Genomic DNA, 13687 nt, shown 5'->3' with positions numbered 1-13687 from the left:
TGTATTTTTTTTTTCGCATTGGATAATGCAGGCGCACGGATTATACGTCAGCCTGTACACGATTCACCAGCCACTGATATTGGATCCGTAATCCGTCATTCAAACGTCTGAGACACGCACACACACACGGAGCTCGGGCTCGCCCCAGGCTTTGAATATCCCGCCCGCTCGATAACGACCAATCAAATTCGTTTTCCTCACTCGGGTAAACTCGTGTTGCAGCTCGTGACAACTCGGCGCGACAAACAGGACAAACGGCCATTTCTGCACACCTTTAAGGTTCAGTAGAAGTGAGATTTTATTTTGTATGTATCTAATATGAAAGTCAATATCAATAACTATGGCAAATGTTTTCTACACAAAAACCTGAGAAGAAGTAGAAATGTGTTAAGGTGCTATAGCTGTCTCTAGGCAATTGAATCAAGTCAACTGGACTTTTTGCCTTGAATCTTTGTGACCTCATCATAGTTGTGGCAGAGCGATGTGCAAGATGGACACACACACACCCTTCTACTTTCCTCTATTCTATCATATCTAGATCTACCAATCTCACTAACAAACCCCCTTTTCCTTCCCACATGTGGAGTACCACAAACGGTGCACGCTTGGGATGTCTGATTTTAATTTATGAACACATCTGAACTTATCTCTTGTCTACCTGCATTCAACTAATATATATACGTATATGTGTGTTGTCTGTGTGTTCAGTCAAATTGAGATAAAGCACTTGATAAACGTATAGCCATCTCCATCTTTTTTGGTCATGACAGGTGGTTCATATGGTTTTGATATTTTCTTCCCTTTAAGGCAAGGCAAGTCATCATTATTTATATAATGCATTTCATACCAAAGCAACTCAATTGTGCTTTACATAAAGACAAAACATTTAAAAACAACAGCATAAAACAGCATAAAAACAGGGGCGGTGCGTGGCGCAGTGGTTAAAGCGGCCGCCCCATGTAGAGGCTACAGTCCTCAACGCAGACATCCTTTTCAAATGAAAAAAAAAGTGTATGTACAGAAAAAACGGTTGATAAAAATATAACTCAAAACGTGAATTGACTTAGTGAAATGAGCCCAGATTTTGAATGTATGTATTGGTTATTTCCAGGTAAATATCAGGCTCGGTAGGAGGAGCCATAACTTTAAAAGGGGTTCCTTTGGCCCAGCTGAGGTCATTAGTTTACATCAGGTTTGGGGGGGGGAAGCGCGTTACAGTGGGTAATTTGTTATGGAAATCAGCAGGCAAAATGCACAGGCTTATAATGGATTTCTTTATAGAGTCACAGGTGCAGTATTAATACAAGGAATCTGTTTTCTATCTTCTTCTTTGTTTATCTGACCTTCTACACTCCAGTCCAGTTGATGGTGGTAAAACGCGGAGAAGAAGAAGCTGAGCTAGATGGAGTTTGGCTGCAAAGGAGGAACCATGTGTCAGTGTAAAAATTTGTAAAATAATATGTTATTGTTTTGAATCAAGAAGATTTCCCTGATTTATTAGCTTTATTCCTTCAGCCTTTCTCAATCATGTGGATTTGGCTCCTCAGTGCTTGAACCCTATCTGCTCTGTTATTATTTCTGGCAATTATTGTAAGCTTCAGAACCAGGCCTAGTTTGTCCAAATTTTAGACAGGGGGATTATTTCATCTATTTCTAAAATGCATGTTAGTATCCGTTGAACTTCGCAAACTTGTGGAAATGCATCCCAGTCTTAAAAAATAAAATAAAATGGGGAAATAAATTGAAATGACCATTTACATCACACACTCAATATTTGTCATTGGCAGAAGCTTTTATCCAAAGCAGCCTGTATAAGTGGAGGACATCAGGGCAGTAGGAACCTGATCCAGTGGTTGCAAGAGACTGTTACTGTTAGTCACCGTCCAGTGGCTCAGCAGGTAACGTTAGAGCCGGTTGACAGTTTCTCCACTACCCCACCCACTCAAACAGGTAGGTGGTGTGTTCTCAGTTTGTCTGCAGCGCTGCGTCTCCCACACAGCGCTGCAGCTCTGTGTACATTCACACCATTCCTCAGAGAGGTAAGACAAATCTCAGCCTCTGTCAATACATCCTTTGTGTTGATACACAGAATTTTTTATTTTTTATTTCTCTCTTCAAACCAATGTAGTCATCACCACACAATGGGTCTCATTCATGAACGCTGCAGGAATCATTTGATCGTAAGCACGCTGCATGTGTGTAAGATCATGAATGCCAACCCGCAAACAGCAATTAGCATTGATCCCTGCCCATGAATAGCCATATAAGGAGACCCTGACCACCATATAAGGAGGTAGGTGCATCCTGTGATCATGACGCAAACAAGGAAAGAGGGAGAGAGAGAGAAAAAAAGAGAAATCGGGGATCGAAGTCATTCTGGGTGAAGTGGAGTCCAGGAAAAATCTTTAATTCCAAAGGCGTGGAGGGAGGTAACACACAAGTGTAACAGGTGTTCTCAGTTTAAAGAACCATTGAACTGAAGAAGTAAAACCAAATTAATTCGATATGAAACAAGGAAAAAACACATAAACACAAAAACTCCAACAGCCACAGGAGAAGGCTCTTCTTCACAGCCTCAGCTGTCTGCTGCAGAGGAGCATCACTTCATCAACACATGAATGAAGTTGTACAGGCAGATTTTATTCTTACAGATGCACCAGCCGTCTCTCACAGCTCCATCCAGACACTGGTGCCAACTGCGCTATTGCCCAGGATGAAGTGTGCGTCCACCGAGCCTGTGTACAAAACAACAACACACCTTTGCATCGCATATCAGCTGCACATTTATGAAATGAAAGTTTTTCTGGTTAATATCATATATCAAGTTATCATCAGATGGAGCCTTGATGCATGCATTCGTACCTCATCGATCCCTAAAACCTGTCCCCCATCGTTTTTCATGTTTAAATTACGTGTACCAAAGGCATCAGCTTAGAGCAATACAAATTTAAATTGTAATTTCCAAAACTGACAAGTAATATTTATGTGTATTCTTACATTTAGACAAGTGCTACACACAGTCAGGAGCAGGTGTAGATTTTGTGAGTAGCTACAAAAAGATCGGCGCTACTAAAAGATTGATGAATGCCGTAAATTTCCGGCTGCACACAGTTTATACACAAATTCGTGCTGCGCATGTTTCATGGATGAGACCCAATGTGATGTTCTCCGCACATCACCCAGTATTTTGTTGTACTGCACCTACTGTACATGAACCAAAATAGCAGAGTCACTTGGAGACGCCCACAGTCCCTGTGCTCAAGACTGATCTTTGAACCTTTTGCAGTTTAATTGGAGTTTGTTCAGGTGTATTATTTTTCTGTTTTGTTGAAGACGTGCAAAACAACATTTTGTTGACTAACTTACAGATTCTATGTGAATGAGTTGTAGATGTTTTTTAGGCTCATCTTCATGTTCTGCAACTGCTGTTTGTGAGAGATTTGTGAGAGATCAGTTAGTTAAGCAATAACAAGTCAGGTTGTACAGTTCTCACATACAGTAGGTGTGTCATTCTCATTTGGGCACACACACATTTTGTGACAAGCTTTCTTAAAGGGGAATTGCTGTTTTTTACGATCTGGACCTTATTTCTAGCATAAAATATGATCATTTACTCACCCAGATGACTTTGGAGTCATTACAAGTCGTTCCGAGGAAATTAGTTCCAGCCAAGAGCCGCGTATATCCATATAATGCGAGTCTACAGGGCAGCGGAATGCAGCCTCTAAATAACACATTATCTGCCGCAAAACTCGTTCATTTCACCAATATTTTGTTACGATACGCTATTCCCCTCTGAGTCCGGGGTTAGCTGTTATCAACATCCGGGGTCTGTAGGTTGATGATATCATCTCTGAGCGCCGTGCAGCGCGGCTTGTTTACCTGAAAGTTGCTACTGCTAATACTATGGTTTGTTTCTGTGTGTTTCCGACTGAGCAACTGGAAGAAGTTCAGCTTCCACAGGCTTCCTCTCCGCAACCTGGTCTCACTAAAGCTCCGGCTAGTTGTGCTAAAGTGGAATGATTATTATCAGAATGAGCCAGGCAGCGGTCAGAGATGACATCATCCAGGTCAGAGGTTAGTAGGTCAACCTACAGACCCCGGATGTTGATAACATCCGGGGTCAGAGGGGAATCAGAGGGGAATAGCACTAGCGTATCATAACAAAATAGTGGTGAAATGAACGAGTTTGGCGGCAGATAATGTGTTATTTAGAGGCTGCATTCCAGTGCCCTAGACTCACATTATATGGATATACGCGGCTGGATTTAATTTCTTAATTTTCAATTTACTACTTGTAATGACACCAAAGTTATCTGGGTGAGTAATTGATCGTATTGTATGCTAAAAATAAAGTCCAGATTGTAAAAAACGGCAATTCCCCTTTAAGGACACAGTTCAACTGTATGGAAGTCATTATACGTGTTGGGGAAAGGTCAGTCAATCCACATTTATTGCCTTTATATAATATCGTCTTCTTCCTTTCATGCTACTCCCTGCTCTGTACAGTAACATGCTCAGTTGTGATTGAACTCTCCCAGTATTCATGGACAAGGCGACTCTTTCAGGTAGGCTCTTTTTTACTCTTACCCATTGGACATTTAGAATGGTGACTTTATATGATACTTTATATCAGTTGAGGTATATTACCGCTATTAAAACGAAGCAACCTCTATATTGACAAGAGAAGAAGGGAATATATTACTTAAATCTGACTTTTTCGGGTCTGTCAGGTGGGAGCTTATAACTGGTTTAGCACAGACAAATTAATTTATTTATTCATTTATTTATCCATTAAACGAACCAGCAAACCATTTTTAATATTTAATCTCTGTGGCAAAGTTTTATATAAATTGGAGGAGATTGTTAAAGTAGGTTTTAAACAGACAAGGATCTGGACAGCTATACAGTATATGATTTTATCAACTCCCTGTTAGATGACTGTTAGTTATGGGTTGGCCTTCCATATTTTACCACCTACTTTCAGTCCCCCATTTATTCCAGATGAGCTTTTTCTATACACTCTCTCTTTCCTCCTTAAACCCTGTCCATCAGTCATTTTGAATGTCTTTTAGCTACATTTTAATCTCAATTATTCTGTCTCTTCTCACTTCTCTTGCATTGATTTAGTTTATTTCCTTGTACTATTTCCTTCTTCTTCTTTATTTTCTAATTTATTTTGATTTTATTTTGATTATTATGTTTTCAGCAAGTATAGACAGGCATCAATACAGGGTGATAAACATTTTTAGGAAAAATCCTTTTATTGGCTGTAAATAATAAGTCTTGAGTTTAGACACATGATACTTCTACAACTTATTGAACTTGAGATTTGATATCTGGCTTGTACAGGCAGGTTGGCCATAGTCCACTGGCTGTACTATCCAAAGGTCAAGATGCGGAGTAACTCACCTGTCAGTCAAAAACTGCTGACTTTTTTTCATGCCAAGTATGTCATTACACTCTATCCTGGTAAAGCAGGTTAGACTCAATTAAATCAGCTTAATCTTGCTTCTGAGACCTGCATTGCATGTAATTTGCACATTCAAATCCACTGACAGATCAGCAGCGTAATTTCACTCTTCTCAGATTTGTCAGGGGTCATTGACAAAGCCTGCATCTAAATCCAAGACAAAAGAATATCAGAAATGTCTGCTCACACAAAGGACAAAGGACGAAGGTAGGGAGACTTTTCACACAATACACATAAAAATATAATCCTATACTGTTGATTTAAAGTTGTCACTATAATGACTTCAACTATGTTTACACGTGGCTGACTTTTTTCATAAACTGACATTTCACCCTACCTGTTTACATGTTCACATCAATCAGGAATAAATGTATTGGTAGTAACATGTTCTCTGAAATGTGAAATGAATGAATTACAGATTGAAGAAACCACAGTCAACATACAGTGACTGTTTGAGTGTGAAGTCTGAACAGTCCATCGAACCACCTCTTGTCTTCAAAAACAATCCGTAAGTTGACATTGGACACACTGTCATTTGTAAACTCAAAACTGTTTATAAAGTATAGATTTTAATGAAATGCCTTGGCTTACTGAACAATGGTTGAAATGAATAATTTTACATTTTACATACATTGATTGCAATTTCATGACCTTTTACTAAATAAGAGGCTACCATACAGCCAGTAATCATAGCTCAGTAGAGACTTGATTTCTATCAACCAATTTCAAAATGATTCAAGTGAAATGTACATGTTTTTTTTTTTTTAGCTTTTTTTTTTAAAGACGATTTAAAGGTCTTGCTACATCGAGTCAGTCTAGAGAGATAAATATGGTAAGATGTTCCCTAAATTGTATAATGTATTATTTTCAGATCGGAGACACCACAGTCAATATACAGTGACCGTTTGAGTGTGAAGTCTGGACAGTCCATCGAACCACCTCTTGGGCCCTAGTTTGCTGGCGCAGCGCAGGTGGCGCAAGGTAGCGCAGCCGGTCTAATGCAAGTTTCGACCAGCGCAGCCGAGCGCAAAGTCAGATTGGAAGATTGGCAGATCGTGCTGCGCTGAGATAGGCGTGGCGGCGCAGCAGGGGGAGGCGTCACAGATTCAGCTTGGTGCAGTGGAAGTTTCGTCCGAAAATGTCCCGCCGAGGTTGCGCTGAAAGCTCGCCACCTCCAACCAGGTCTAGTCTCAGCGCAGCGCGGAGCGCAGCAGGTGCAGTGGAAGTTTGGCTGACTGACCTGCAGTGCACACACGTCACCAAGACCTCACAGGCAGATCTCCACAGTTCCAGACACATTTCAATGCAATAAATATCCACAATAACCACTATTTAATGCAACTAACGGAATCAACACGTGAATTTATATCTATATAGATTGTCCCGTCACATCTTACGTCAGATCAAAGCAGAGATCAAAGGCTGTCGGCGCGTAATGGAAACTCCACCTGAATTAACACAGCAGGGACGAACTGGCACTGAAAAGCAGCTGTGGATGTCCCAAGCAGGACTGAGGGTGGATGACTGCATGTCGCTGCCGTGTTGAGATACCACTCTGCCCTTGTGATGATCGCTGTATTTATTTATTTACTTATTAATTCATAAGCACGTGCGACCGCATCACGCGGCCGTAATGAAAAACAAAACACAAATCATCATCTCTCTTAGTCCAGCACAACAGCCTCGGTATCAGATAGTCAGTATATAGCCTACTACAGTACTCAGCATCTCTATCACAGAAAAAAAAAGAGAAAAAAAGAGACGGACAGAGAGAGAGAGAGAGAGAGAGAGAGGGAGAGAGAGAGAGCGCGTCCTTGCTGATTTCATCCACATGGTGTGTGTTTATGTTGTGATTAGTGTAGCCTACACCTCTGATCTTATACACAGGGTTTGAATAAATGTGAGTTTCTTTATTAGTTTATTAGTTGTTGTTTCTTAGATTGCGTAGGGGTTCTCAGTGTATCAGATCAATCCTGGTTAAGTATATTAGTAAACTCATTATTGGTCACTCTGAGCTCGGACCTCGGGGAGAGGTTCGGCCTCTGGCGTCGCTGTCTCCTCCGTCCATGTCAAAGTATAAAATGACAAACTTGCAGCGCGCATCACCCGCCGCGCAGTTAAAGGTGAGGAGAGGAGCTCCTTTGATTGGTGAAGATCTGACTCGGCTGTGTCAAACCCACTCCACGCCTTTCTCTCCTCCTTCTGTCTCCCTCCCGCCCTCTCTCCTCCCTCTTCGCCGTTTGCGCCGGTGGGAGGGACGAGGGGAGGGGTTGCGCCGGTCTAAGTCTGACTGCGCGGCCCACGAATCTTGCGAAATGGACCTGGGCCACACCCCGTTGACGTGGCGAAGCTGCGCTGATCACAGACTTCACCTGGTCGACGAAACTAGGGCCCCTTGTCTTCAAAAACAATCTGTAAGTTGACATTTACATTGGACACACTGTCATCTGTAAACTCTGTCAAAGTTACTCAAAACTGTTTATAAAGTATACATTTTAATGAAATGCCTTGACTTACTGAGCAATGGTGGAAAGGAATACCTTTACATTTTGCAGAGAATTAATTACAACATTAATTGCAATTTCATGACTTTTTGATAAATAAAAGGCTACCATCCACAGCCAGTTACCATAGCTCAGTACAGACTCGATTTCTATCAACCTAATGAATCAAGACGATTTAATGGTCTTGCTACATTGAGTCAGTCTGGAGAGATAAATATGGTAAGATGTTCCCTAAATTGTATAATAATTGTATTATTTTCAGATCGAAGACACCACAGTCAACGTACAGTGGAAGTTTGAGTGTGAAGTCTGAACAGTCCATCGAACCACCTCTTGTCTTCAAAAACAATCCGTAAGTTGACACTTATATTGGACACACTGTCATCTGTAAACTCTGTCAAAGTTACTTAAAACTGTTTATAAAGTATACATTTTAATGAAATGCCTTTGTTTACTAATTAAATGACAACATTTATTGCAATTTCATGACTTTTTGCTAAATAAGAGGCATCTGTGTTGACATATGTGTGTGTCGCCACCAGTGGTGACCAGTAGAGGATGCACTTCCTGTGTGGGTTACCCGAACGTGTTCGAGAAGTAAATAAAGTATGAGCAGTTAGCTCATGAGTATAAGACAAAGTCTCATCATTTCAAAGATGAACAAAACACCATCCACAGCCAGTTATTATAGCTCAGTACAGACTCGATTTCTATCAACCTATTTCAAAAATGATTCAAGTGATATTTACATGGTTTTTATTTTAGCTTCTTTTTTTTTGCCACATGGAGTCAGTCTGGAGAGATAAATATGATAAGATGTTCCCTATTATTTTCAGATCGAAGACACGACAGTCAACATACAGTGGAAGTTTGAGTGTGAAGTCTGAACAGTCCATCGAACCACCTATCCTTTTCAAAAACAAACCGTAAGTCACCTTTAATATGGAACACACTAAGAAACTCTGTCAAAGTTTCTTAATTTTCTTGTCATTATTTACTGTTGATAGAGTATAGGTATTAATGCAGTGCTTTTAGCCTGCTGGAGATGATAGATACATTTCTTGCTACAGTACATGGAGAAAATTAGGTAAATTCTTTAAATTGTAAAAAATAATTAATTTCAGATCGAAGACACCACAGTCAACATACAGTGACCGTTTGAGTGTGAAGTCTGAACAGTCCATTGAACCACCTCTTGTCTTCAAAAACAATCCGTAAGTTGACATTAAAGGGATATTTCAACATTTTGGCAAATTTGCCTATTGCCATAATCCCTATAGTTTTAGGAGTAGGTTCATTACCTTTAATTGTCAGCGCAAGCTGTTTTACATCGGCAGGGCAGAGGTGCGAGCTGCTCAGCTAATGCAACCAAGTCTCACGTTTTCCTCATCAAACTAAATACACAGTCCAACAACTCGAATACACTCTCATGGACAAGTTGTGACCTGCACATTCACCACGCTATGAAATAATCATGATTTTGTAACATTACGACACATGAAGTAAAAAAAAAAAGGGAACTACTGTAATTAACCTTTTGAAGTCACATCTGGGATGTAGTTCTGGTTACGCATTTGCCCCAAAAACAACAACTTCATCTTGTAAAGTTCAATTATATATATAATGTGTGTGGTGATGTAGGTTTTGGAGTTGTTGAATTGTGTATTTGATGAGTTTGATTAAGGAAAGGCGGAAAATGCCACGTACCATGCAGAGCTCATGTCTCTGCTCCGCCGATCTAAAAACAGCTTGCACCTACAATTAAAGGTAATTAACCTACTCCTAAAACTATAGGGATTATGGCAATAGATGAATTTGCCAAAATGTTGAAATATCCCTTTAATATTGGACAACTGTCAAAGTTACTCAAAACTGTTTATAAAGTATACATTTTAATGTAATGCTTTATTGTACTGACCAATGGTTGAAGTGAATAATTTTATATTTTGCATAGAATTTAATGACAACATTAATTGCAATTTCATGTCTTTTTGCTAAATAGGAGACTATCCACAGCCATAGCTCTCTACAAAGACTGGATTTCTATCAGCATTTTTCAATATGATTCAATTAGTATTTGATTTAATTAAATGATTTAAAGGTCTTGCTACATGGAGGAAGTCAGGATAATCAAATATGGTGAGATGCAATTCCCTGAATTGTATAATGTGTTATTTTCAGATTGAAGACACCACAGTCAACATACAGTGGATGTTTGAGTGTGAAGTCTGAACAGTCCATAGAACAACCTATCCTTTTCAAAAACAATCCGTAAGTCAACATTAATATGGGACACACTGTCATGTGTAAACTCTGTCGAAGTTCCCAAGTTGTATTTAATATTTTCCAATTGGTTTAAAAAGTCACAATACAGTATGTGTCGGAATGTTTAAATCAATTAGAAGGAAATATTTTATCGCTAAGCCTTAAAATAGCAATTTATATTACACACAAGTGATATATTTCTGTTCATACATCTGTTCATTTGATTGTACATTTTATTCAGCTTAAAATCAGAGTTGCCTTTGAGATCTGCATTCTAGAGCTGTGCATTCAGTGAGACTATCACACAATAGCGAATAATTTTACACTTTTCACACGTGTCAGGTTGAATGTGAATAATCCTCTTTCTAAATTCCATGATGAAAGAATATGTCTGCTCAAAAGACAAGGGCCTTCCATCAAAGTTACTCAAAATTAAATTGATTTACTTTTGCTTAAAGCAGAAGTAAGCGATCCGGTCGTTTTGGCTAACTTCCTGTCAGCTGATGGAGTTAGCAGTCCCCGCCCTCGTCCCTACGTCACCACATTCACGTGTATCCCTTGGCTGCACACACAGAGAGGACCGCCCCTTTATGCCGTTCTCTCTCCTCATTGGATAAAGGTTGTAGGATACAAGGAAAGTTTTCACCTCGGCTTACAGCAGAGCAGAGTGACTGACAGATCCGTGTTTCAGACCAAACACTCTACTGTATATAAGTGATTGCTGTCTGAAGATAAAAACTATTTAAGACTTATATTAACACAAACATTCCGCTTACTTCTGCTTTAACTGAGAGAACTGAATGCAATTTCATACCTGTATGCCATTATCAACAGATATAGATCATTTTAGTTTAGTACAAAGACTGGAAACAGATGGAAACAACCTTGCTCTGAAGAAAACAAAACACATCTACGCCATCTACAGTACCAGTGACTGTACAGCTCATACATTCACAGGTACAATGTTGATGCTGTCATTCTTTCAGATCAGTGAGACCCAAATGCGACTATCCTGAATATGGGACAGATGCATCTTCAGTGGACAGCTCTGCTCATTCTGGCAACCTAAAGTAAGACAGAGTTTTGTTTTGATGGACCTGTTTGTGGGGTTTAGACATGGGGTTGCTGATTGCAACTAACTCAATACCTCTCTCCCCACCCCTTCCTGTCCAAGTGCATGTAATGATATACTGTATGGTGGATGCCAGGTTATTAAGAAACACGGAAGGCTCTCTCTAGAGCCACTGTTTGGTTTGGCCACTCTGGGCTCTATGGATATGATATTCAGGAGATTAATCACAGTACTCACAGGTCCTTTAGTACCATTATATCTATCCCTGCAGATTTCATTTCTTATTATTGTTGGACAGTGTTTCTCAATATGCATACAATGTATGTACTACAATTTACACACAGCATTTTTGCATCTGTGGCCTGATTATCTGAAACAAGGCCATCATTTTCAGAGACAGACACATTCTTTTTTTCTTCCAGAACATTAGCATGGGGAGTGCCCCACAGTTGGGGTGGACATTGGTCTTGCCCCAAGGACCCACCTAGGTAATGTTTCTTGGCATTGTTCAAATGTCTGGTATGCTGCAAATCTGTCTAAGTAACTAGAACATCTGAAAATATATCTTGTTTGTGTGTGATGAATTTTAAGGTCTAACCTACAACTTCCTCCGACTGCTGTTTATCCAGTGCTCAACACTGATCACAGAGGCCCTGTTGATCTCATGCAGAGCAAGTAAAAATCACACTTTCATCCAACTGTAATATTTGTCACCTCACTTTGTTGATCATACAGTATGTAGGACGAACAGGATAATAATCTGAATATATAATCTATTCAATCTAAACCTCACTAACTTTGGTGATATTTTTGAGTGCTTAACGATAGATCAGATTGAAGCCATTATTGAAAGTTTCATATTACAAGAAGGGCTGATATGACAATAGTGTTTGTTCTCTGTAACATAATATAATAATATATAATATAATATTTTAGGTCTAAAAGAATGAATCTGAAGATTTCCGGTTTAATTGCTCCTACTGTATTATGCAGTAGTTCTGTCTGTCCCTGCATCACCACGGCAGCGTAAGCCAGCCAATCTTCCCTATTTAGGCTGTTTGCATCCCTTAAAGCTGCACATTTTTCCCACAGACAGCATCAGATGGCTATTCAGACATACACTGAGGGGTTTGTTTACTTCAAGCAAGCGGACATGCTTGTAAACGGAGCTGTAATAGAAGATCTCGCAGAGTCTGACTAGAACTCACGAGGTCTCGCGTAAGAGTCAAGTTGACAGCTACAGTAACTATGTCTACAGATCGTCTGAAGCTCTCCCGTTTGTTTTATCAACAAAGGAATATCAACTCAGAGCCACAATGTTTTCGTAGCAGTAAGAAAAAAATCCTCAGAATCCTTCTGTATACCTAAAATATTAGGAAACTATAGCCCCAGGTTGAATTTGCCCGGAATTGTCCTTTAAGTGTTCTAACAGTCAGTACAATCTCATTTATCAGATTTCTTTTTTTTTTTTTTCCAAATATACTTTGAGATCTCATGATACAATATATGACTTTCAGTGTAAATGTGAAGAGTCTGAGATCCAGTTTTGAGTCACAGAGAACTGGTCACGGTCGGGGTTTGCCTCCACATCCTACGTAAGAAAAAAATCATTTTACATTTCTAAAAATACATTAAATTCTCAGCTCATGGTGACATTACAGTAACGTCTTTAAGTGTGTAATTGTAATTTGATATTGTTGACATGACTGGCATAAATAATATCTCAATATGTCTACTGTCTTCTTTTTCTCACAGTCGAGAATATCAAGAGGCGGCACATACCACTTTCTCATCTGACACGCCTGATTACGCATCGACTACTTACACTAGACGCCCGTTTGATGAGGAGACAGTTTTAAGTGATATCATGTAAGACATTTTTAATCCCCTAAAATAACACAGTTATTACTTCATGAGTTGGGGAGGTGCCTCAAACACTCATCAGCGGCTGAGCTGCCATGACTTGTAAACACCAAAAAACAGTACAGACCCTGTCATATGTTTCATCACACCCTCCCTGTCTTCTATCTGCCATCATCCATGTTTCAAGTTTACCAATTTCTAAACACTAATAAACCAAATGAATTTCTATTCATTTTAATGATATTTGACCAACTTCAACAAACTGATAATCAAATTTTTTTTCCCTCCATCAAACCCTGCACCATACCCTTCTATATCTGAATTGTTTGGTAGCATTTGTTACACCTGCAAGGTTAAGAGGCGGAAGGCTTTAGAGAGCAAGGATGAGAGCTATTTCGGGGCACTTACATGATACATTCCCATTAATACTTTTATTTATCGCAGCATTTTATTTCTATATTTGAAAACAGAGAACATGATTTCACCTGTGACGTCTGTCATGAGGCCACA

This window comes from Trachurus trachurus, assembly GCF_905171665.1.
Source record: "Trachurus trachurus genome assembly, chromosome: 1".
NCBI classification, from domain to species: Eukaryota; Metazoa; Chordata; class Actinopteri; order Carangiformes; family Carangidae; genus Trachurus; species Trachurus trachurus.
This window is presented reverse-complemented; position numbering follows the sequence as displayed.